This window comes from Buteo buteo, chromosome 7 (genome assembly GCF_964188355.1).
Source record: "Buteo buteo chromosome 7, bButBut1.hap1.1, whole genome shotgun sequence".
NCBI classification, from domain to species: domain Eukaryota; kingdom Metazoa; phylum Chordata; class Aves; order Accipitriformes; family Accipitridae; genus Buteo; species Buteo buteo.
In genome coordinates this window covers 22,321,040-22,345,637 of record NC_134177.1, presented here as the reverse complement: position 1 = coordinate 22,345,637, position 24,598 = coordinate 22,321,040, and positions in this window count along the sequence as shown.

Sequence of the window (24,598 nt, the reverse complement as noted above, 5' to 3'; positions counted from 1 at the left end):
AACATGCAGCATTAATCGCTATTGCGATGCACTATTGCTATTTTCAGAATGTGAACTTGAATATATGACTTTCAGTTAAAGGCTCAATTAACCAAGACACTAGGATTAACTCGAAGAATTTAAATGGAACAGATGGAAAAGTCAATCAGTAGTTCATCTCAAGTAAATAAACAAACAGGTTAAAAGAAAGGCAGCAATTCCTGTCAGTTTGAAGTTGCAACTGAAAGCAGTGCAATTGGTAATTGCTACGGTCAGTGGTAGTGGTTCAGTATAGCGGTGTGTTAATAAGTTAATTCTTCCACACCAAGACTTGACAGTTTTGAATCCTAGAGCTGTTTTCTGAGGTGTAATTTCTAATTACAGTACTGTCTCTGAATTTTTAGGTTATAAGGAAATGCTTCTGCTACTTACATGTATGTTCCTTGAAGCAAGCAATAAAAAATAATGAAAGGAAGGATGGTCTGATTCCCCTGTAATTGACTTAAGGCACTACCAAAGCAGAGGCTGCAGAAAATTGTGTGGGGTCTTGTGAAGTTTGTGGTTTAAAGAATGAAGGGGAAAAACTCCTGCTGAAGAGAAGAGGTCTTGGGGGAACCTGGGTTTAACGTATGGGGTAAGTAGTCTAACGTCCTGTGCCAGAATGCTGCAGAATAAAGTGAAAAGCGTGGTCTTCCACAGCAGTGGTGTGCTTTGGCTTTGATGTCTTTCTTGTTGGAGTAAGTATTTTCCAGATATATTATGAATGGGGCGGTGATAGAGGGAAGAATACTCAGTTGCAGTTATAGCCCTGGGTTCTGTTAGTAGGTCAGGGTGTCAAGAACTTGGGTCTGATGGGAGAAATGAGGAACCTAGGTGGTTCTCTAACCTTCTCTGGTGCTATAATCCACTACAGCCAGTCTTTCTGGGACTCGCCACCCCAGTTTCCAAGCAGTACATAAAGTTCTCTGTAGCAAAGCAGAAGCTAGAGCAGACCAAAATCTGGACTTTCAGATTTTCAGGAAGAGGACAGATTTGCAGGAAATGTTAAGGCCTGAAAACTGGGTTTGGTCCAAATTGCTTTGGCAGCGCTTTATACGAGCTCTTAATATCCCTTCACACTGAGTTGCACAGCACTGGTGGAGCAGGTGGTGATGCTGGTATGGGATATAGCAAAGCTGCCACATCTTGTCTTGTAAGAGCCAGTGATTTTTCTCCATAAAACACTTTACACAGAGGAAAGTGAAATTAGCAGACTGGCTAATTGCTCAGAGGGTATAACAGCGGGGGGCACCAATCAAGGGGCAGCAATGCTGAACATGCAGGCGCTGGAGTACAATTAACAGAGTTCTTGTTACTGCAGAGCAGAGAAATTGGCTACTGACAGGAGGAGAAAGTAAGGGAGGAGAAATGGTAAGAATATCTAGAAAAGGAAATTCGGTGTGAAGACTAAGGAAAGCTTTGGATTCCTAAGTTTCCTGGAGTCTGACCTTCACTTGATGGTTTTAAGCTTTGTCCTTATTTGTTAGGTCACTGTTTCAAGGAGGGAGCAACTCTTGTTCTTCTGTTAAGGTTGTGTACAGAGTCCTTTCTTCCTCTTGTCCCTCTCCATCCCATCACAGATGTATGTATTCTTTAGTAAGATAAATTCATGTTTCCTGTCTCAACTGCACTTTTCTAGATTTGAATATCTAAGAGTATCTTTGCTTAGAAATCTGATAAATGCAATTTAGTAGTTGTATAGTTCCTTTAAGTCAAATAAAAAAAAACTTCAGTCAGACTTAGGAAATATGTTTATAGTGAATGAAATTCTGAATGAATGACAAAATAGATGAAATAAAGAGAATTGAGCATCTCTTTATCTGTAGGATGTAGGTTACAAGCAAAACTGATCATTCCTAAATAGGCAAATGTGAACACCATCTCAAACTAGGAAGATGAGGAAAAAAAAAAAACCCACAGCTACTGCTCTTTAGCTAGGTTAAAGCTTTTGTCTTGCTTCTCTTCACACCTTTACAGGCCAATAATTTCCACTAAATTAGCTATCCTATGAATTAATGTCCATTACCAGGATAATAGCTTTTTTTTTTTCTTCACAATAATTTGGCTGTGGAAGTTAGCTGCCAGATTTTTAATGGCTTGGTCTGACAGTATGAGAGGAATACACTGAATATGTTTGACTCATTCATGCTGTCTAATTTGCTTGCTTTAGTGTTTTTGTTTTCTTCCTCATTAATCTTAAAGTCTCTGTGGAAATAGCAATCTTGTCAAAAAAAGAAAAGAAAAAGGAAAGGGCAGCATAGCAGCCCTAGCTGTCATACACTGAATATACAAGTGCTTGAATACTTAGTATCCATTCTCGTGACAGGAAATAAGGAGTCTGGGAAATAAGTATTACCTGAACCAATAAGGTTACTGCTGATATAGTGCATCAATTTGTTTGCTTTAAATTTCTTAAAGCTTGTTTGGCTGATTTATAGGTGGTTCCTTATTATTACCTGTAGCCTTGGAGAAAGAACTGACTTGCTGAGATAATGTCCAGTAAAGCCGCGCTGAGGAATATATGCACTGCTGGTAAAGCTGGCTGAAAATATTCCGATGATGGAAACTTGTCCTCCTCTTGAATTTGGATCTGTGACCTTCAGAACACGTGGTCAGTGATATCTGTCATAAAACAGCATTTTTGAGAGACTGACAGTTCAGAGCTCCTAAAAGTTTTTTGAGCCTAAATGTCCATTTATCTAACAAAAGCAGGCAGCTGGGGATAGATAACTCCTTGGTTTTTGTTTGCATAAGCAAACATCTGGTATAAAGATCCACTGACTTTCATTTTGACAAAGAAACCATCTTTTTGGACAGGAAGTGCTGCAGAGGCTTTGATGCACTGAAGATGTTTCTGAAAAACAGTAGGGTATGGAAGATGCTAGCTTCCTTTACTGAAGAACTCTCCAAATGCAAAATATGTTAATCTAGTTGCATTAGTCAATGATGGCCAGAACTTTCTCCTGAACGAGCTAAAATGTAAATCTGTGAATACAGTGATGCCACAGATAAATCCTTTATATGTATGTGTGTTTATACATACATATGTACTGCATATATGTACTTTCTAATATGTTCTGTCAACATAATCTCTCTCCTCTTGCCCGAGCATCAAGATTTCAGTGGCTGTTGAAAATGTTTCCTTGTCACTTTCTCATCTACACCTTGTAGGTTTTTGCCTTTTAATTTTTTTTTTTCAATTTTATTTCATTTAAAAACTGTTAAACTGCCAACAGCACTTGAAATGCATTGGATTAATGTGTTTGATTTCTAAACAGGAGTTTGGATTCTGTGCACTTCAGTTTAAGGAAGCAGAAAAAAAGCTATGAATAACCAAATGTACACATTTGTAGGAATTCTGCAAATCTGCGTTATGTACTGATGGTGATACACAGTTGTAGTTGATGAACAGGGATTTGGGAAATGTGCCATTCAGCCTTAAATTCAAAGGGGCAGAGGCTTTAACTCCCAAGGAATGTTGTGATGGCTTAGAAACTATGTCTTCTTGTAGGGGTTTTGGGGTGTGTGTTGTGTTTTTTTTTTTTTTTTTTTTTTTTTTTTATGAGACACAGAAATTCATTCCACATGTGACAAGTAAATCTGCTTGTGCCTGTAACAGGCCAGGAGGTATTAGCATCAGTACCAGGAGCTCAGAGAGGTGGAAGGCTCTTAAAGCTGTGTATTGCTCATGTTGAGGTCCCAGAGCCTCAGAGCCAGTTCTCTATCTGGTTATCACACACTTGCAAAGAGCCAGATACAACTTGGGACAGGCCAGAGGGACACCCTCTTCAGTTTGCCTTTGTGAACTAGTTTCTTTCCATCCTCATTTATTTATCTACATTGCAGAGTCCCATTTTGCTGTATAGGCAGTGACTCTGTGTGTGTGCGTGTGTAGAACAAAGTAAAATTTTTAATTATTTTTGTTTCCACATTAACAATTAAATAATTTTTGTATAATCCTAAGGAAGTGATATAGATTACCCCCAAAAAGGAAATGGGATAGGAAAAAAAGGGAAAGAGAGAGAAAGGGAAGGTCAGGCTATGGGAGACAGTTTAAAGTGGTCTGAGGCTGTCTTTTTCCTGCAACTAGTATATCTTGACAGAAGATGAAGCTGAATCCACTTAATAATGCTCCTAAGAAGAATCTAACATTATTTAGAGTGAAACATTAGGCTACCTAATTAATGAATACCAATTAATTAAGTGCTATACAGCAATGTCAGACATTTGAAATTTAGTCTGCATGCTTGCATTATAGGGCAAAATCTTGCCTAGACTATTCCTCATGGATGCTGAGAATTTGAGACAGATCATGTACACCACCTGAGGGGAGAGAACTGGAGAACTTGCAGTATGGCTGAGTACTGTATGTGATCTGCTGCATAGAGTCTGCTTGGGAGAAGGCTCAGAAAAAGTAGAGATGCTTATGTAGAGCACAGATGTCACTTTACAGAGGTGTGGCACAGAGATACAGACCTTGAATAGCCACACTCCATTAGCCTTCATCGCTGTAGAGAAAGGAAAGTGTATGTTGGCAGAAGTAGACAAGGAACCTGTCTCTGTATGATACTCTGTGAAGCTGCCTGTTTTCTTTGACTGTTGTTTCAGGGAAGATTAAACTGGCATCTCCTATGATCAGAAAAAAGAACATTTGCTGGGGAACTAGGACCTGGGGGAATTTGCTAAATGATAGAAATCATATTTTGTATGTCGTTCTGGTGTCTTAAGTAGAATTGCAGTCAGTCATTTGGCATGTCTAAAATAGAACATCTTCCTCCAAATGCATATGACTTGTCTTTGTCATGTGGAAGAGAATTAGTGCATATCAATCAGTGTTCCACTGCAACTTCCAGGTAGCTTCCCTAGTTCTTCAGTGGGAAAGGCAGAAGAAACACTTGCTAAATTCCAGTGGAAAGCCAAGGTATTTTGTTACCCTTTGACTAGGGTAATAAATTGTAGTGGAAAAGAGCAAATAGAGATAAGGCATTAAGCTAGCAATGTGTGCCAAAAAGAGTAAAGTGATACCAGTAAAACTTTGGTTTAAGCATTGTCCCTGGATGTAATTTCAGTGACTTTCAGTGTGTATTGCACCATTTCCTAGATAATTCCTTTTATCAATTGCAGAGTAGAAGCTCCTTTCACACGGTACCAGTCAGATAGTATTTGACCTCATCATCAGGCTCCCAACTGTATTTATAGTGCTGTTGTTTGCTTTGCAGTTTTTTGTAGCTGATCTGTAAACATGGTTGGAAGCAGTGTTTTGTGAATGCTAGAGTTACTGATGGTACTCAGGTGTTACTGGGTCCAGATGTCAATATGAGAGGTCATTGTCATAAAGGAAATTAATGTATGTAAATGAAAGCAGTTAAGAAGTTTAATCATGGGAATAACATTTTCTTCTCTTACTCTAGTGATGAAAGACCAGTGCTTATTTATAGCCCTTGTAAGTCATAATATGCTTGCCCTTTAGTCTCAAAACTAAAAGCAATTGCAGTCCAAGTATGAAGTAAGTTGCTCTGGCTTAACATTGTTTTTACTTTCGTCCTTCGTCTGCTTGTAATGGACTTGTACATTGCTCACACATTCCTTGACCTGGTTAGTTAAGGCATTTAAATTGATAGGTTTGCAATGGTGTAGTCTTGAACAAATATTCAACAAATAATGCTGAAGATAGGTAATAAGAAGAAGATACTATCACTGTATATGACAATTGTCCTGGTTATGGCTGGGGTAGAATTAATTTTCTTTCTAGTAGCTGGTATAGTGTTATGTTCTGGATTTAGTATGAGAAGAATGTTGATAACACACTGATGTTTTCAGTTGTTGCTAAGTAGTGTTTATACCAAGTCAAGGATTTTTCAGCTCCTCATGCCCAGCCAGCAAGAAGGCTGGAGGGGCACAAGCAGTTAGGAGGGGACACAGCCAGGACAGCTGACCCAAGCTGGCCAAAAGGGTATTCCATAACATGTTAAGTCATGTCCAGTATATGAACTGGGCGGAGTTGGCTGGGGGGGGAGGGGGGGGGGCACGGATCACTGCTCGGGAACTAACTGAGCATTGGTTGGTGAGTGGTGAGCAATTGCATTATGCATCTCTTGTTTTGTATAACCCAATTCTTTTATTATTATTATTATTATCAACTATTATTATTATTATTTTCTTCCTTTCTCTCCTGTTAAACTGTTATTATCTCAACCAATGAGTTTTACTTTTTTTCTCCCCCTGATTCTCTCCCCCATCCCACTGGGTTGGGGGAGAAGCGAGAGCTGCGTGGTGCTTAGTTGCTGGCTGGGGTTAAATCATGACAACAATACAACAAATCATTTCAAAAAGCAAAGCTGAAATATTCAGTAAAAGCCACATGAGATATGTAAATGAATTGCTAGGAAACATCTTTTTTTCTTTTCTTTCCTCTTGTTCACCTTGGTGGTAGGTTTTATCAAGTCTTCTACCAAGGATGAGAAGAGGAAAAAAAAAATCTTTCTAAGTTGGGTCTTGTCTTCAGTTAGAATGAGCTGATACTGTTTCTTATCAGTATTCTGCTGAGGCACCCAAGCCTGTTCATTTCTTTCTTTAACGAGTGATTGATCTGGACCTGAGAATTGAGGGAACCTTGTAAAGTACTAAAGCAAACAAATGGAGATAGAGGGATTGATTGTGCTCTGCTGCAGTGATTTTATGCAAGTGTTTTTTATCCTTAAGAGACGTCTAGCTTTTGAATTGAAAAAAGGTTTATATAGGCTTGGATCATTAAAACCTTTATTTACTTTCAATTAGTGATGTGCTGAACTGTTCAAGGAAAAGTTCTGGGATGGAAAAGCTTGGTGTATTTGCATATTGGGATGGTGGTAGCTGGCAGCTTGTTTGCCAAGTTTTCAGTGGATTTTTATGAGGACTGTAACTGTAAGAGCTAAGATTTCTAGGTAGAGAGTTTAGGTAGCATATGTCAAACTGTTGTGTTAATATCTTTAGTCCTGATGAAGCGCTGAACATCCCATCCTGCAGTTTGTGGATGCCCTCACTGTAGCTGAGCAATGTGTCCTGTTGCAATAACCTCTTATGCTTGGCTGCCAAGAGCAAAAGCTGTCATAGCTTTTAGACCTGTTGGTTTGCAGGACTTGCTTTAGGCATTATTAAAGGTGGAAGTTGCTGAGGACAACAAGTGGTAGCAACCTAGTGACTTTTCCTACTCCTGGCAGTTGGAAAGCCGTATTGTCCTACGAAAGCTAGCCTGTAGTTGTGGCCAGAATAGGCTGGGGAAGGAGGGAGACTCATCAGTCTTTTGAAATATCTGGCATGGCTTTCCTAAGAAGTTCAATTTATATTACACTAAGAAAGAGTCAAAACAATTCTATGCTTCCGTGTAAGGTTTGAAGGAAAATTCTTGGGTTTTCTTCTTCTGTAATAATAGAATGCTGTGTAGTATCTATGAGAGACTTCAAAAAGACAAAACATAGATTTGGTCAATCTGTCCAAAGGTGAAATTAAGCGGTGGGTGGATAAGGTTATCCTTACCTCATCAACTTAAATTAGTCTTTCCTTCTAGCCTGTGAAAATACCTGACATCTTTTGAAAATTTCTTTTATTTCATGGTAATTCCTTATAGAGATTTGTTTGTGTTTGCTGACCTTGCATAGTAATTGTTGCTGAGTTCATTTGTGGGTTTAGGCTTTATGGAAGTAAAGTAATAGAGGAAAATGTGAATTGGGGAAGTCAAGGGACAGATCAGGTTTGAACAGAAGTGACTGCTTCCTTTTCACTACAAGTGAATTATACAAATGGAACTGGAGAGAGGTGACACATTTCCCCACACACTTTTAAGGAAAGGGAGGTGAATCCAGTTCTGTGGGCATAGCAACTTTTTGAAAATGGAGCTAACTCATAGTTGCTGTTTACACAGGAATAATCTGGACTGGTGTCATGGTTTAACCCTGGTCGGAAACTAAGCACGACACAGTTGCTCGCTCACTCCCTCCTGGCAGGTGGGGGAGAGAGTTGGAAGGGTAAAAGTGAGAGAACTTGTGGGTTGAGATAAAGACAGTTTAGTAGGTAAAGCAAAAGCTGCACGTGCAAGCAAAGCAAACCAAGGAATTCATTCACCACTTCCCATTGACAGGCAGGTGTTCAGCCATCTCCAGGAAAGCAGGGTTCCATCACGTATAATGGTTACTTGGGAAGAAAAATGCCATAACTCCGATGTCCCCCCTTCCTTCTTCTTCCCCCAGCTTTATATGCTGAGCATGACATCATATGGTCTGGACTATCCCTTGGGTCAGTTGGGTTCATCTGTCCCGGCTGTGTCCCCTCCCAACTCCTTGTGCCCCCCCAGCCTGCTTGCTGGTGGGGTGGGGTGAAAAGCAGAAAAGGCCTTGGCTCTGTGTGAGCACTGCTCAGCAACAGCTAAAACATCCCTGTCTTACCAACACTGTTTTCAGCACAAATCCAAAACATAGCCCCATAGTAGCTACTATGAGGAAATTTAACTCTATGCCAGACAAAACCAGTACAACTGAGTAAAATGTGGCCAGTAGTTTTAGAGAGAGACAGGAAGACAGAAAGAGGAGTTAATTAATCATATGTAAGAAAAGATTGAATCACATTAATAGAGTAACTACAGACGAAAAGAAGGCAGGATAAACATTAGCAAATGAAAGAATGTTGTGAACAAAGATATGAAATGATCCTTGAGGATCAAAGTTGCTTCTGTTTCCTCCTGTGTTCTTGTAATGATTTCACTTGCATATATAAAGCACATCCTTTCAATATGCTTAATATAAATGCCAAAACAATGAAATATACATTGACAACCACAGTACAACATCTGGTCTTATTTATGCGTGGCATACAAGAAATCCTTCCAGTGTACTTGAACTCCAGGTTAGGTAAACTGTGTGAAGTTGTGTACAAAAGCAAAAGCATTTTAGAGTTTTCATTCTTAAAAAGGAACAAAAAGTCTGCAATTCGGCAATTGACTGATTTCCTTGTGCAGTTCATATGGCATCTTGATGTATTGTAAACAAACATCTAAATAATTAATACTCATGGATTTCATCCTGAAATGTGAAGCTTCCAATTAAATCTTGAGTCCGATTCCTTCTGCTTCAAGATGGGTTACAAATAGGTATTTCTTATGTGACCTCATGATCTTTTCGTTACTAATCATTAAAAATAAAGGGGCTAAATCAGTGTTCTCTTCAGGATTTTAATATCTGCGTACTCTGCAACAATGTTATCCAGTATCTTGCCTGTCTGTGGTGAATTCCAAGACTCAAGAACTAGAAGGTAAAAATATTTTGCGCTAAACCTTCTTTTTAGTGCTTAGCATATAAAAAAGCAGCATAACAAGTAATTGCTATCAAAACTTATTCTTGAATTTAAAGATAATTTTTCTTCACTGCTAAACATCAGCCCAGTCTTGTTAGACCACTTGAATGAGAGGGGTATTTTAAGACGAAGTTTATTTAACTACTGTTAACGTAAAAATCTGTAGCCAGTCAAGTCAGTGAATTCAGGAGATCACTCCCTCAGTCTGAAGAGATCACTGCAGATGTTTTTCTAATAATTCCAGTCATGTTTTATAAAGCAGAGGTTATTCTGGCAGAAGGAAACTGGGACTTAAAATATAGGCAGTGTTTTCCAGTGAGGACAAGCAGAATTTATCATGTGTCCACTAAACTAACTAGCCAAATAAACATACTTAATTTTGCTGTTCAGGGTGTTGTTCATCATCTTAATGATGGGGGAGTTGAATTCTATAGATACACATTTTTCTATAAGAATTTTAATTCAGGGACCATTTTCATTCAACTGGTATTTTTTCATTGAGAACCATACCTAGGGGTCATATTAACTGCAACAAGAATTTAAACTGACTGCAGTTATTTTTTCTGCCTCTTTTTTATATTTTTTGAAATATCATTAAAACTGGGTGAAATTAAAGCTTTGCTTTATAAAAAGTCAGTCACTGTTTTCCTGACTATTACAGTTAAAGCAGTAAATGCAAGCTCTCTAAATTTATTTGCCAGAAAAAGCAGAGATAGTACTGAGAACTGTTTTCCAAGACAGTGTGCTACAAATCTATGTCAACGTAAGTTGGTGGCAAGAAGTAACAATAAATGCTGGCAAGATATTTTTTTGTTGTTTGTTTTCCCCAAAAAAACTTTGTTTATTAGATTGGCTGGATCCTTCCCCTCCTATAGTCTCAAACCATTTGTGTTGCTTTTTGCCATTGAAATTGTTTTATCTCCTCCTCCTGAGAAGTCTGAAGTCTTTCACAAGCATTAATAACACAAACCTCAGCATAGTTTTGCCACTGTAATACTGTTCACAGAGAGGATTAAAGTATAGGATAAGTTAAGGTCAGAGCCATGATGAGAATCCAAATTATTTTACTCTTCCTGCAAAGCTTTATCTCTTGATGTTCTTGAGTTTACAGTTTTGCTAATTACTTTCTAACTACTAAAAATGAAAAAATCGTTGATACTATCAGAGCTTTCTTTTCCTTTCTACATTCTATTCCTTTCCCTTCTATTATGGTTATGAATGTCCTTTCATTTGCCAAGCCTTGACACCTTGTTATCTAATTTTCTTCTTCTTCTAAAACCTACCCTAACAACTAGACAGAGGAATATTCTGCTGAGTTGTTTTTTCCATAGCAGATTGGAAAATCATTCCATTCCAGTCTTCCTCTCAACAAGTGTTGTTCTTTGTGCTGTAGTTTTCTCTCTGCTTTTGTAGCCTAAAAGGTAGGCCTTGCTCAGACGTCACTCACTCATCGCCTCCACAGTCCTTCAAAATACCAGCTCAAACTGTCCATTTTTTCTTACTCATCTGTCGCTTTCAAGTCTCTTCATTGGCTCTTGTGTTTGGGCTCTATTACAATTCTATGCAGCTCTGTCTTGTCTGAACCTTTTTCTTTAATTTTTAACTCCCTGTAAAAATTTTTAACTCCCTGTTAAATTTTTAACTCCCTATTCAGTCTTCTGCCTTCATTGCTCTGTTGATCATCATGCCCCACTCTGGACACCACTCTGTAATTCATATTGCTGCACTTCTTTGGCAGACACTCCGCTACTGTTACTGTCCTCCTGCAAAAACACTCCTTTGGTGAAATTCATGTGTCTAGCCTTCACTAGTAACAACTTTTCCCCGCCTGTCCCTTAAATTATTTTCAGTTCGATAATGAAGGCTAGATTTAGCTGTTTTTCACTCAAGCAAGAATAGGTCAGGGAACCCATTCAACTGTTGTCCTCAATGTTCCTCAGCAGGAGTCAGCTCAGGCCTGCAGAACACACGCACCTCATGCAATATACTGTAAAGACCATTCTGCAAAGTGCTGTGCACAGACGCTGTGAGGAAAGTACATTGTAATCCCATGCTATTTTCTGTACAGCTTCAAAGAAAAATAAAAAGATAAGGAAGGTATGGGTACACAGGTCAATTTTCATGGGTTTAATGAAATTGGTGTTCGAGAGTTCCAGGATGAGAATACCACGAAAATAAATGCAGTCTGCACAGTAACAACTTTTGAGCTACTATTTGTATGACTCCAGATCTGAAAATGTGTACCATTCCCAAGAAATGATATGGACCATATGTAGATGCTGCCTTCTTAAGACTTTCAGTCTAAATCCCAGAATGAATTCACTTAATTAGTAATAATATGGTTCTGGTCATGAATGATGGATGAAATAATGAGTAAATTATTACTGACCTACTGCTGGAAATGGAAGTATGACTCAGATTCATCATACAATGATGAACTTTTGAGGACTCCATATGTTGGAGAGTCAGTAAAAGCATTTTAATGTCATTTAATGAGTAAAGCAGTTTTATGTATTGTTTTATACTTATGTGTATAGCATATGTTAAATAGCCATGTTAAATTTTAGGCTGCTCACATGCCTTTGCAATAAGCAAAAAATATTACTGCTACAAGTAAATTTTTGAACCTCCACTAAGGTGGAAACTAAGGAAACATAAGGAAAACTATGTTAAATTGTTAGCAAAGAAAGGAGACCAATTTATTAGTGCCAGCCAATCTGGAGGTTTTACTTCACTGTTCCTGGTACAAGACAGACCTAAGAAAACAAGCCTAATGATCATAGAGTCATAAGTACACATTCTAAAGCTACTTGAAAGCCAATTCTAATCAGTTATTAGAAGGATTCCTGGGAATAAGAAGCTTAAATATAACCAATTAAAGAAAATATACAAATAAACTTCTAAACTGAAAAGGGAAAAATAAATAAAAGGAAAAGCTTGAATTTAACTGGAGATCATATCATAAAGGATTGATAAAACCAAGGGATGAGAAGTTTCAAGCAATCTTGCTAATGCAGGATGATATCTCTTACTGTTGCACAACTAAAGTTGTTGTATTTGTAAATTAGAAGGGTTCTGCATGCTGTCAACAAACAAGTGTTTAAATAAGCCTCCTGGGAATGGCTACTGCCTGCCTTCCCTCCTCTGTGGCATGGGAAGAGTACTCTTAAAAAAAGAGAAAAAAACCTTATGCAGCATTAAATACTGTAATTTGTGTATTTCATATGTTTGTTTTATATAAATAAATGCATCTTAGTAATTTTACAGTTTTGCATCAAGTTCAGCAATACAAATAGTTTGTGTTATTCATGATTTACCTAGTATATAGCAGAAATTATGGAGCAGAGGAATGCTTAGCTGGCTGAAACTCAATTCTGATGAAGTGGGGAGATACCCTGAAGTTGCAAAGAGGAGGACAGTATTTTTATTTCATAGCAGTGTTTTTGTGATGAGCATCAGCTAGTTGTTGTATATCAGGCTGAGGATGGTGTGCTATGTGCTGCTTCGTGAAAAGTAGCAAAGTATTTCTTTAGCTGAAGTAGGTTGGTTTGTCCAGTACTTAATTGCCTACTCTTCCGCTGTACACAGCATACTGCTTGTTTGGTCAGTTACCAAGCTAGCTCTGCACAGCCTTGTTGTGCCACACAGGCACTTTCTTAACTACTTTAGAAATTTTCTTGCTTTGTAAATTGGTTCATGTTGCTACAGGAGTGGAGGTATGCCAAAGGCTATCAGCAGAGATTCATTCTGCAACACTTTTGTTTTCTATATAGTGTCAAGTCATGTATTTATAAGGCAGTATTTAAACCAACAAACAAACAACACTACCCCCCCAACCCCTACTATCAATAACACCTAGTTATCTCCTAATTTGAGACTAAACCCACAGAAACCTTATCCATAAGCAATATTTGAATTTTTTTTTATGGATGCTCCAGTGTTGTTTCAGCTGGAGTCATCCTTCCTGTGCAGTGTTGAAACAAACTACTCTTTACATATTTTGGTACGTTGTCTACTTTAAGTCTCTGTGTGATTAAAGTTGCATTTCAGTAAGTTCTTACTGACAGTACAGAGCTGTTAAAGCAGCCAGGATGCCAAAATGCAGGACTACCTTAGTAACTTTATACGTTACAGAGGGCTAGAAGTGGCCAGAAGTTTATTTTGATCACTCCTTTTCTTTTATAAAAAATAATAGCACTGCTGGTGTAAGTGGTTTCAGATTGCTTTAAGAACAGATTTCAAGGAGAAACACTAAGGAAGTTAAGTTTTACAAACAAATTACCAGGAATGTCCTGAAAATGCAGTTACATTTCACATACTTTCATTAGACTAACTCAATAAAATTAGCAGAATAGCTTTCTGACTAAAAGACTCAGTTCTTCAAGTAAATACCATGGTAAATACAGGGGATGTCCTGATAGAGGCAGGTGCTCTCCTGATGTTGTCTCAGGCAAATACTGTTCTTCAGGCATGCGCTTGCTATACTGTGTGATTCTGTTTCAGTTTTTCATTATAGTTGTTCTTTGGGGTGAGCGGGTCAGGAATTTCAATCCTTTGGCTTGGATCAGGTTCAGGTCAGTGAAAACTTTAAGTGACCTGACCCAGCCATGAACCAAAGATAGTCCCAGAAGTTTCCCTCGAGATGGAAACTAGACTCCTGATGATGTTTATCAACTGGTGACACAGTATGGCTTTCTAGATAACATATGACATTGTGGGGTGCTCATGATCACAAACCCTCGTTTGGATAAAAAAAGAAATGGACTTTTTACTGAATTGGATAAAGTTGCTAGGCACATTGTCATTTGCTTTTAGTTCACTTTAATGGGTCTGGGAATCTGTAATTTTTACAATGTGTTCCATGGCTTTTATCTCTGCTTGATCTATTTTTAAATGTTTTTTATTTTCACAGCTAATTTGCAGATTCTCAGAGTATAAACTTACCATCCAGGACCACAATACCATATGGCCTTATGGTTTCATTGATTAGTTTCACCTTATTACCTTTAATTTATTAGGAAAAAAAGGGAAGTTTCTGTATGCCATAGGTCATATAATTGGGATCAAAACAGCAAGGAAAAGAGCTGCTGCCGCTTTATGAGAAAAACTGAGCCAAGGATTATGTGTGCATATGCTGTGTGCACTATCATATGGTCCAGCGTAGCCTGAACAAAACTAGCTTCCTCTCTTCTTGCTCTCTATTTTTCTCTGCCTCCCCTGATCCACGCCTGGGCACTAAGATTATCTTCAAGAATTTCCTGAAATATTCCACATATACTATGAGATAGAAGGATGAGTGAAGAGCTATTAAAAATACAGGTACCATTATTCAAGACTGTGAACATCAAGAGATTTGATACCTGTAAATCTTCTCCTTGTCAAAGAGATCTTTGTACCTGAAAGGCTGAGTAATCTCCATCCTCATGATAACTTTGACTATTGCTACCAAAATTATTATGATAAAGTAAAAATGCACCAAAATGCTTCACCATTTTTTTCCCTGTAAATCCTCAATCCCTATTTCTTAATTTGCTGTTAATAACAGCTAGAGTGTGTCTGGCAGCATCTGTTGGTGTGGGTTGGTTTTTTTTGGTTGTGTGGTTGTTTCTTTGTTGTTTTTTTTTGTTGTTGGTTTTTTGTTGGTTTTTTTTTTAGGACAACTGTTTGTTTGCAGTTGTCTAATGTAGCCAGTTAAATTGGTTTACTAACAGAATTTTCCCTGCTGTCCAGGTAGCGCCGACCTGCACACCTGTGCACTCTGTAGAGTGCTGAGTGTCACTGGCAAACTTCAGTGGAATTCTCCCTTTATCTCCCACAGGAATGGATATTGTGTTTCACTCCCCAGGCTTGAGGATATTACAGGAGACGAGCCTTCGTCCTCTCTACATAACTTCTTTTTCCTCCCCACCCGTCTGTGTATGCTCAGTTTTCAGTGGAAGGCTGTTGACATAGAATCCCCTGATGTGGGAGATGCCTCCATCTCTTTTAATTCAAAACAGTGAAGAAGTAGACGTTGTTATTATATAATTTACACTTCATCTTCATTTGTGGCTTTAGAGAGTGGCAAATGCAGCCTTCAACACCCGCACTCCAGCCCCTGCCCCTAGCCCATTACAAAGAATCCCCCCCAGTGAGAGCCGTAACAGCCTGTGGGGGAGAGAAATGAAGGTAAAACATGACACCAAGGCTCCCCTGTGTTTAAAGAAGTGAAGGGAAGCACGAGGGCATAAAGGGGTATGTTTTATTTCTTAATGAGATTATTTTTTGCAGAGCTTGTGTTACCACGAAGTACAAAGATTGATGGGCCCTATCATAGTTAACCTAGTTTGTAAGCTCTTTCCCTTTAAATTAATCCAGATCAGACATTAATGATAAGACTTTTAAGATAGAGATGGATGTTTTATTAAGATAAATAAGATGGTTGTTTCAGGGCATAGTACTGCAGAACAAGTTTCGTTTTGGAATGCAGAAGTTTGAATCTGTTCTTTCAAATGGATATTCTCTTCCGGTTATTGTCAGAGTGGTTTAGTAAGCACTAAATTAAGGAATGAAGGCACTTTGGGTGATAAATAGGAAGAGCTGGTGGCTCTGATGGGAGGTATGTGAAACTGTACCTTCTTATAATGTATATTATTTAATAGGCCAAAGACAACCCAGCAAAACTAGCATGCAGTAAAACAAGAGAGGTGTTTTGAGAAATGTCCCTTCCTGTCCCAAGTGCCTAGCAGTAGTCCTGCTAAGTTCTTCTGCTGGTGCTTATAACTAATAAACTAAACTCAGAATTACTGGATTTCTAACCTGATTTCAGGTCATTCATTCTGTGAAAAACACCTCTGGGGAATGTGTAAGTAAAGAACTAGCTATATAAATATTTGTTGGGATTCTGTGGACTTCCTTTATGACATTTTTTATTTCTAAGCAGCTACGAGTATGAAACATACATCTGTGGAGGCCAGTCTTTCCTGCTCTAGTACAACGCCTGGTTGAACTCACCGGGCAAATACTGTGTTTGTATGTACTTTTGAGTCCTTTCTGTCTGCTTAGCCAGTACAGTTAAGAGATTTTTAGGGCCCTACAAGAACTTTGTTCATCAGGTGTGCTCTCTTATGAGCTGTGCACTGGTTGATTTTATCTACTTAAGACTTACAGTATAAATTTTGGCTGAAATACACCTCTCAAAAAGACATCCAGTCATAGCTGGAAGACATCAAACAGCGGAAGATCTCTTGGTAGTTTCTTCTACTAATTTCCCACTCACGCTGTTAATTTTTTCTTTAATACTTAATTTGTGTGGCTTCTGCTTCCAGCCATTTGTTTCCCTGTTATGCCTTTCTACTAGAATAAAGAACCCTTAAGGCCAGGATTTTCTGCACTATGATTGTCATCTCTCAATCTTTTAGATAAACTAAATAAGTGGTAGAGCTCTTTGTGTCTTTTACTGTGAGGTGTTCTGGGTTTTTTTGCCAGCCTCTCATCTGTGGCTTTTTCGACTTGTCTTTCTTTGCAATGCTTATTTATTTTATTATCACAGTTACTGCACAGAATATCTTGATATGTTTTTTAGTTTTTGAAAATACGCTGATCTGCCAAAATTACGTAGTCAAATACATACATCATATAACCAAAACAGATTAGTGACAATGTTCCAGATGTGTAGAGTTACCAGAATGGTGTGGCCAGGAATTTTCTAGTTAATGTGTTTGAAGCTGGAGGCTGGTGTTTTTGGAAATGATGTAGCCTTTCTATGTTCCAGAGAAAGAACAATGAATATCATTCTCAAAACCTTCAGAGCCTTTTTAAGACATCACTTTGTGAGCCAGATTTTCAAATGGGATAAGTCAGTGTAGGTCTGAAGTCAGTAACTCTGACTTCAGCACTCAGCTGAAGGCCTGAAGCACACAGGTAAGATATGTAGGAATGTCATATCTTTTGTATTGACTTTTTAAAGATAATTATCATTATACTTTTATTTTTTTAAATTAGTAAAATTTAATACTGACTGATTCTTGTTCCAGAAACAGACTGTCATTATATCAGTAAAATATCTGGCAGCCAGTCTCAAACAGATCTACCAAGTAAATTGTTGCTCAGTGTAACTTTAAACTACTGTGATGTGACCTGTGATTCTGCAGTAGAGTGATGCCCTGGTAACAGGCTTGGTGTTTGTCTGATGGGGCCACCCAGCCAGCTAGAGCAAATTGATGGTCACCTGACTTGTGAGTTGCTTGAATTGCGAAGATGCTCAAAGCCGAAAAAGCTGGACCACATATATATTTTTGTACGTCAGCTTAAGATTATAGTCTTCCACTAAAAGAAAAACTTCGTGATCTTCCAGAGATTGTCCATCTTTACAATTTCACATACTATTTGCTGCAAAGCAACAATATCTAAAGGGAAATACTCTACATGCCCCTATTTTATCTGTTATCCAGTATTATTTCCATGTGTGCTGAATTCATTGTATGACATAGTTGCTGGGGCACTTTCCATACATATGGCCGGTTAGAAAATTTATTGTAGTAGGAAATTACAAAGGGAGTTTTTGGTGTTAGTTTTATTTTGTTGAAGTCAGACTGAGGGGATTCTTGTGTGTGTTCTATATGTATTTTTTGCTAAAAAAAAAAAAATAATTGTTGGAAGCCCTCAGTGCTGTTAGACTTAAGCCATTAAAAATGTGTTTTCTTCAGCTAATTGCACTGACCTAAAACCTCTGTGTATAGAGTGACTGAATTTGGCAGATGGCTTTTCCCCTGAAATGTGCTTAGACTGACTTGGACCCACAGAATTTAGGAGCCTCCATGTTTAAGTTTTATAAGAGGTAAGATTTAAAATTCCTGTGTTTTTGGTTATTCTCCATGATCAATAAATAACTGAGACTTCATGAACCACTGGGGTATGCTCTGGGCTGGGTGAGAGTTAAATAAAATGACTCTTTGTGTGGCTTGTTTGACTTAGCTTCATCAGCATCCTGAACGTTTAAATTTAATCTTTCTACACTAAATTCATTATCATTAGGTAATCCAACAAAACAGAAAAAGTTGGTCAAGTTTGATGCCCCTTCCCAGGGGACCTACAACAAAAGTATCAGGGCAGTAGACTGTATTACATCATACCTTGTTGTGCTGAAAGTGAACTTCTCTCAGGAGCTGTCCTAATATAGTCCTAATTCCAAATTCAAACACAGGAATTGAGATTTCAGGGTTTTTTTTGACATTATCTTATGTGTTCCATTTCCTGATCAATTCTTATTGGGAGGGCATGGATCGAGGTGTGTGGTGTGTATTAATAGATTAGGGTTTGAGTTAAAGCCCTCTGGAGTCAAAGAAAAAAAAATTACCTCAGTTTGGATACATGCTGGATGAGGCCTTGATGTCCACACAACTGGAGCAGAAGAAAATTAAGAATATTCTATTCTAATGTAAATATGACGAAGAATGTTCCTTGGCTGGCATAATAGCAGTTCATGTAGCATAGCTCTATCTAGGTATATCGCCCGTCAGTTGTAGGATCAATTAAACTGAGCATAATTTGAAATCTAAAACCTCCCAAATTCTGCAGACAGTTCTGTCAGTCTGTATACGCTGTTGATGATACATGTCTTCTTAAGTCCAGTGGGGATTACATTGAGGATTTCTGGAGTTAAAAACATAAATTAAAAGCCAATACCTGAGGATGTAGGACTGGATTCTCTGAAAACTGGGCACAGTAAGGAAACGTGATAATATACATCCTAGAAGAATGCATAAAGTTGTTGTTTTGAATATTGAGTGTTACATGTATGTAAAGAACCTTCAGAACTTCTGCCTTATCTTCTACATAAGAAAATGGAAAGAAAAATCTCTTTAAAAGGCCTGATCTTGGTCATCCACAGGTGCTGGGAAGAATTAGTCCAAATCTGAGCTGGATAGCATTTTCACCAATAAAAGTCAATTTTGTAGTTCTGTATTATAAATTTGGCAACTCTAACTGCTTGTAAAAAAATTACAATATTTATCCAGTTTTAATGTGGGTCAGGTGGCTCATTTTTTTAACTACTCCTTGAACAAAAGTTTTTTAGTGCTTAGTAATACAATTTGGGATGAGCTATGAAGTTTCTTGAAAGAGGAAAATGTTAATTTTTTTGTTTTTAAAAAACCAAACCACCTGCAGTATATATAAAGATGTTAAAATATGTGGAGCCTGTTTGTTCCACTATTTATAATGTGGTTGGCCAGCTGAGTCATGGTTCTGCTCCCCTGTTCAGCCATTTAAAACAGGAATAAAGAGGGGTACATGATAAATGCTATAAATTGATATACGAAAACTTAATATAGTTTCAGAAACTTATTTCCTCCCCTTGGCATGCAAATAGTTGTATTTTTAAGCAATGCATTCATCTGAGTATTTGTGAAGAGGGAATTCATAAAAGATTTGTTGGATTTTGAAAAAAATGGGCAGAAGGGAAGGCAGGAAAGGATCTTTGAACCTGATCAAAATGAACTGTTGTTTGAATGCAAAAGACTTTTTGTATTGTAGTGGAATGTTTTTGTCCATCTGCCTACTCATTCAGAGGTGGAAGTAATAATGTTGTAATCCAGCAGCCTCAGTCCCAACTATGATGCTGCTGTTATCTGTTTTGTTTGACATATCTCTTTCTCCACTACACTTTTTAATTAAGAGAGCTTTACTATGTATTAATCACCACAACACACTGGTTGCTCTCAAATTAAAGAAACCGACCTCTGACCTTATGGATAACAAAGGTGATGGATAAGTTAATGCCTTGAACATCCAGTTTCTGGAGATGTGCTTTTGACCTGCTGGCTGCAGGTCAGGGTCAATGTGAGGAGGGCTTGGAAGACAACTGCTGGGTATAGTTATCTAAACAATGCAATCTCTGTCCATAAGGCTGCAAACCCATCCCCAGAGAGGGACATATATCAATGAAACACTCCCCTTGTCATGCAATTCTTTTACATTCTCTGGATTATCTTCCTGGAAGACTGATGTCCCTCTCCATTTTGCTGTAGAACCTTATCCTCTGTAGCCTTCATCAAAGGCAGAATCTCAGTGAGGTGATGATGAGTAACAAATGTCGTATAATGGATTAACTGTTTACAACTTTACTTTTTCACTGGTGAATATGAAAGAATAATAAAATACATACATAATTCCAGAATCTGGAATGCCATATGTCTGAATTGTGTTAAAAGGATTATTGTTTTGAAAGCATTTCAGAAATACTGTTTCATTGTCAAGACTTTTTGTGATATTTATAGAGAAGATGGGTATATAGAAACACTATTAGAACTCCTGAAATTAAGTGAGAATTCACATGTTCTTAGTATCTCTACTAAAACATTTCAGCAAGGGCAACAAAAGCACCACTCAGAGTCAGTTCAGCAACACATTGTGATAGAAAATACCACCAATAGAGACCAGGTTTATGCTACATTATTGAGCTTGAAGTTAATAGAGCAGTACTAGAATGAGTCAACAATTTAATTCTGTTACTCTGCCAGAATTATTACAGTGACAACTATAGTTCAAGGACAGAAGATTTCAAGTACCCTTAGCTATTTCCACAGCTATGTATAACTGATGCCATCATAAAATGCTGTGAGCTTAAGACTGTCCCCTGTTCTTAGCCACGTTCATTCCTTCTTTGCTAAACTAGGAAAAAATTGGTCAGTGATAACCTAGAGCTGTTGCTTTCATAGAAAGAGCAATAATTGTACAAAGAGTGTAAGATAGTGCTATACACATACTATTTAACTATCATATATGTCTAATGTACTTCAGTATAGATTATGATTTTTCTAGAAAAATACTTGTCTGTATATACTAGCAAAAAATATTTGCTGAAACTCATTTCCCTGTTTGAATTATGTATAAAATAAAGTTTTTTGCAGATCAGTACAAAGTACTGTAAGTATTGGCAATATTTAATTTATCACTGCATTTAAGGCATAAATCCCAATAAGAAAGTCTTCTGGTTTTCTAAATGGAGAAAAGTAGGATAGTCTTGTGAGTAAGGCTAGAACAAGACTAGCACTCAGACTTTTCCCATTCAAAGCCTTGAGTGTGACATATAATCATGTTTAATTTTGTTCCTTTTGGCTTTTAAGATCCTAAACTTTCTGGAGAAAAGGCTGTTTCTACTCTGCCAGGTACAGTGAGGCCCACTGTAATTTCCAGATGCTAGTGCAATATTACTAAGTGAGAACTGTGTAGAGCTGAAAAGTTAAAAGAAAATATTAAAAATAACCAAAAGCAGCAATTGGTACAAAGACAGTCGATGTCAGGTGACTGCCAGGACTTTGGATTTTTACATTTTGTTTGTTTGTTTGTTTTCTCAAGGCATCTGGTTCACAGGCTGAACTGAAGGCTTCAGAAGGCACACCAGTGAAAATCTCAGTGACTTTTGAGCACAAAGGGTATTCACACGCCTGGAATATTTGTCAAAACAGCTTCTCTGTTTATTATAAAAGTAGGCTGACCATTTCACAACTAGGTAGGTCAATTTTAATGTATACCTGTGTGTTCCATGTTATGCTTTTATTTTTATTTTTTTAATTAGAAAAGTTCGACACTTTTTTCCAGCCTGTACCATAGATACAGATTTGCCTTTCTGACACAGAGAAATATTGAAATGGCTGACAGCAGTGCAAGAAAGTCATAGACAGATCATGTGGTATAGGAAGTGGCTTTCATCTCTGAGGCAAGGGGGTGAATTTAGTTAACTAAACTCCTCCAGGTCCAACTCAAAATCTAAGCTTCCTGTCCGTCAACAGGAACCAGTGGTGTGAAGGTTGTAAAGTACTCCCATTACATGCAGATCAAACATACCCTTGTTCAGAGCAATCTAGACTTTTCTGCCTCTTTTCATTTCCTTCTAGACATAGATTAAGCATATTTAGTATAACTGATAACTGGTTTTTTTTTCCCCTAAGGGTATTACTAGATCAGCATATGTATTTTTGGTTACTACAAAGAAAAAACATTTTTCCTTCAAAGAAAAATGCTTTTTGTTTTATAATTTTGCAAGCTCACAATGAAATATATGTACTTGTGAATACATGCTATAAATGTATCTATCTAGAAAATGTGTGCAAAGTATTTACTGCTCAGGTAGAAATGCTTCACATATCTCCTAGTAAAACAAAGGCATTTTTCAATTTGCTGTGCTGCATGATGTAAAAGTATGAATCCATAATAATGCAGAATAAAATACCAAAATCAGCTGATGTAGTGGAGAACATGTTAGGCTATATATATTGAGGTAGATACAATTCAGTATTGTAAAGTATTTGAAGCTTGATTGTAAATACTGCACCCATGTAGCGCATTGCAATCTTTTTGCAGTGCAACATGCGCCTATTAATAATGTATGAATTATGTGTAATTTACATTCTGGGGCTTCCTCCTGGAGTAGCTGGAGTTACTGACTAACTTCTGCTTACAGTCATGGGAGTTTGCAATGCTCACATAAAGCAGGTGTGAGGCTCCACTGGCTACAGGATTTGCTGTGTGTTACCGTTCACTCCCACTTAGGACTTCCAAGGTCTCTTCCCTGGGTCTTGCAATGGCACTATTATCAACATGCAGTACAAAGGTCTCTCCAGGATTAATAGAAATTTAATCTATTTGCAGTAAGGTAAAAAGGTATTAATTTTTTAAATTATTCACCATAAATGGTGTTAATTGAATTTGTCATTGATTATGTTTGTGGTGTTTTTATTTGGGGGGATTGAGAAGGCCTGACGAAATATTTGAGTGATTTCTTTACAAAAGAATTGCTTTCCTTTTAATGGACACTTGAATGCAGGAGGCTGAGAAACTGCTCCCTTTTAAAGAATAATGTTTTCCATCTACGGAGAATACTTTTTCCCAAATTTATTTTAAGAAGGGAGTTTTGTGCTATTGATGAGGTTTATGCATAATCTGTGCACAGACCCCCTTGTCTCTACAAAAAAAAAAATCTAAATGAGGCCAGAATCTAAGGTGCAATAATATTTCTGAGGTTGTAAACTGTAGCTCCTGTAACAAATGCGAGGATACTACTAGTCGTGAAAGCTCTCAGAAACCTCATAGCTGAGTCATGTAAGCTAATAGAATAAAGCCTTTAACCTACTGAACAGCATTAGGCAGGTACCATATCAAGTAACCTTGTCTAAACAGTGGTGAAGCACACTTAGGAGAAATGCTGTCAGAAAAACACATGCCAGAAATGGTTATATGATCTCATAAAAGCTCTGAAAACCCCGAAGTACTACATTTCATTTACATTTTCTTTCATTGTCCTGTAAGAAAAACTCTTTTGTTAAGATTTCTTTAACAGGGAGTAGGGGAAAGAGCTGTTTTATTACAAAGGAGAAGAGTTAATTTGCTTTGTTTTTCACATCTCTTGCTATGAAATGTTAATTCTAGGGTTGAAGTCCTGCAAGAACCTTGCACTGTAACAAAAAATCACTGTAAATTTTAAAAAGTTAAATTAATTGGAACAGACCAAATTCAATCAGTTAAATTTCAGTCATTTCAGTTAAATTTGATATCTGCAAGGACTGGGGGATAGACTGATTTAGATCTAGCAATGATTCATACGAGATAGCTCATAGCATGAATATTAGGGGAGCTTTAGAAAAACAAATGAAACCGTTTTTAATTGAAAGGTAAGGAAAATTACTGGCTTTTGGTTGACACCATCAGGCCACATATTGAACAAAGAAATAAAACAACTCTTTCAGAAGAAAAGTTGAAACTTACTCTTTTGGAAATATCAAAGGGAAGCTGCACAGATATGTGTGCAGTCTGTGGTACAAAACTATTTCCTTCTATTTCATCTTTTCTGATACTGTTGCATGGCTACTGTTGGAAGAGGCCCTCCATCAGAACCAGGCGTGAGCTGTTTGTGCATATGTTGTCACAACCTTAATCACTACTCATTGTAATCTCTTGTGTTGGAAAGAGCAATTATGAAAATAATCTGTCTTTTATTTTGCGTTCTTCAGACAATTGAGATCAACGAGTTGAAGTCAGCTGTATAGTAGAAAACAATTCTCTCTGGTATCCAGCGATAGGATACCTGGGAATGGTTCAAAGGTACACCAAGGGAGGTTTAGATTGGGCATTAGGAAGCATTTCTTTATGGAGAGGGTGGTCAAACACTGGAGCAGGCTTCCTAGAGAGGTGGTCAATGCCCCAAGCCTATCAGTGTATGAGATGCATTTGGACTATGCCCTTAACAACATGCTTTAACTTGGTCAGCCCTGAACTG